Below are 2,757 nucleotides of genomic sequence, written 5' to 3' on the forward strand. Positions count from 1 at the left end.
TAGTATTCTGCCAGCAGCACAAACAATGACGTCACATTCGTATGGAAATGATGAAGCCTTCAAAATAAAAGGCCGCATTTCAAAACATTGCAATGTGGATAACTTATTCAAAAGATATTGCATTTTAATCAAAGGCCACTTTTATTGTGCTAACAAGAAAATCCAATAAGTAATTTATGAAGAAAATAATAATAATTAAGACCAAAAATGAAAAAAATACAACTTTGACACTGGTATGTTGAGCATATTGGGCTGTAGAGAGAAAACTTTTTTCCTGTCTCAGCTAAAGTGGGATGGAAAATACCCCCTCCATAGCCACCAATGTAATTCCCTTTAATAGACTGTACATGGGAATGGGATACATATTGGTTGTATAGAGAACTATTCTACCTGTCTCAGCTGAAGTGGGTTGGAAAATACTCAATAGGGTCTCTACTAACCAAATATGTGTAGTTTTGGAGGACTGTGTCGTTCATATCCAGCAGCACGTCGTTCTCCACCCTCTCCATAGCCCCCAATGCAAAACACTATAATACCCTGTACAGTCCATGGGATACATATTGGCTTATAGAGAGAAAACTTTTCTACCTGTTTTAGCTAAAGTGGGTTAAAATATATTCTGTGTCGCACCGCCTGCTGCTGGCTTTTCACTCCGCCTCCTCTATAGGCCCCAATACAATACACTGTAATACACTGTATAAGGGATACATATTGGGTTGTAGAGAGAAACATGCTCTACCTGTCTCAGCTAAAGTGGGGTGGAAAATACTCAGTAGGGAGAATGAAGTGCTGCTGGATATGTCCGACACACCCTCAGAAACAAACCATATTTGGTTAGTAGAGACCCTACTGAGTATTTTCCAACCCACTTCAGCTGAGACAGGTAGAATAGTTCTCTATACAACCAATATGTATCCCATTCCCATGTACAGTCTATTAAAGTGAATTACATTGGGGGCTATGGAGGGGGCCGAGTGAAAAGCCAGCAGCAGGCCGTCCCCCTCAAAAACAAACCATTTTTGGTTAGCAGAGACCCTACTGAGTATTTCCCAACCCACTTTAGCTAAAACAGGTAGAAACGTTTTCTCTCTACAAGCCAATATGTATCCCATGGTCTGTACAGTGTATTATAGTGTATTGCATTGCAGCCTATGGAGAGGGTGGAGAACAACGTGCTGCTGGATATGTACTACACAGTCCTCCTCCAAAACTAACCATATTTGGTTAGTAGAGACCCTACTGAGTATTATTAACCCCACTTTAGCTGTGACAGGTAGAAAAGTTCCCTCTACAAGCCAATATGTATCCGTTGTACAGTCTAAGACAGTGAACTGCATTGTGGGCTATGGAGGGGGCTGAGCGAAAAGAAAAAAAAAATCTCTACAACCCAATAAGTATCCCATTGAATGGAATGGGTGGAGTAAGGAGTCACCAGTACTCCCTATTAAACCCGTTGCCCAGCACAAGACAGCAATTTAAGTTTTGCAGACTCTATTGAGTAGGTTAATTCCAATAACATATATTTGTATTGTATTAAAAGCTAATTTCTTTAAATATAGCCTACACAATAGCTTTCAACATACTGTACTAGTATTTGTGTATACTTTCAAAAGAAATGCTCGTACAAATAATACAATATAAAAAATACGTTAAATTATCCAAGGTGGTTGTAATGCTGTGAAAAACAGTTGTATTGCGTTAGTTGTACTGCACAAAAAATGATTCCCAAAGTTTAGCATGGCTATGCAGGGGGGCTTTTATTTTGGATAAAAAAATCTGTGATTCTGACAGCATAATATCTTGCTGCTAGGAGAACAGTAATCTCGGGGTTGGGGAAACTACAAAAACTGCTGTGAGAGACGCCCACTGCAAAATATGCAATATGAGATTACCATAGAGAATGATAGAGGTCATCTTGTGGCAAAAATGCCGTTTTAGCATGGTCAGCATCATTGAGGGCTTCCACCATGCTTCCAGACATTTTAAAGTATTCAAAGTAGTCAACTGTTTGGGGATTCCTATGGGTTGTAGCCTCAATGGCACTGCCCATGCTGTCACAAACGCTATAAGGAGTGACCGCTCTAACAATGGAAATACATTTCCTCAAAGATGAAAGGCAGGCGAAAGGAGGCGAGATCAGGTGGGACCATTCTAGCCAATGAGAGGGCAGATACGTGCGTGAACAACAGGCACAGGTCCGATATAAATATATATATATTTTTAAAATGCCACATGCTTCCACTTATATCACTGCATTCGTAACAACCTAACAGTTACTAAACTACTAATAGATCAAATAAACCTTACGTAGCAAATTAGCAATTACATTTTTTGTTGACCAAATTCTACACTCTCACTGACCTCCATACAAAAATCCCTCAATTCGTGGTCTTATTTTCATGGACAGATTTTGGGCGGAGTAAACCCTCTCGCTTCGCCTCTTCCTCTCTGCCTGTAGTAACCTTTTGCATGGGTGAAACCATGACGACTTCTTTCCCCGTGACCTATTACCTTACCTGTGTGAAGAGGACTTTGGCCTTGAGCCCTTAGCATAAAGGAAAAGTGTCAAGGATTTTTCCAAGGAGAGTCATACTGGCAGTTTCTATTTGGATTAGAACAAATATTCCCTTACATCCACTCACTGAGCTAGTTGTCCCTGAAAAGGATGCTTGTGAAAATAATATTTTTGGGAAACTGAATAGAAATACATGAATGAAATAAATAGGGTGTATTGTTCTAATGAATGACTCTTTGGGT

Source organism: Coregonus lavaretus (assembly GCF_964263955.1).
Source record: "Coregonus lavaretus genome assembly, chromosome: 33".
In the NCBI taxonomy this organism is placed as follows: Eukaryota; Metazoa; Chordata; class Actinopteri; order Salmoniformes; family Salmonidae; genus Coregonus; species Coregonus lavaretus.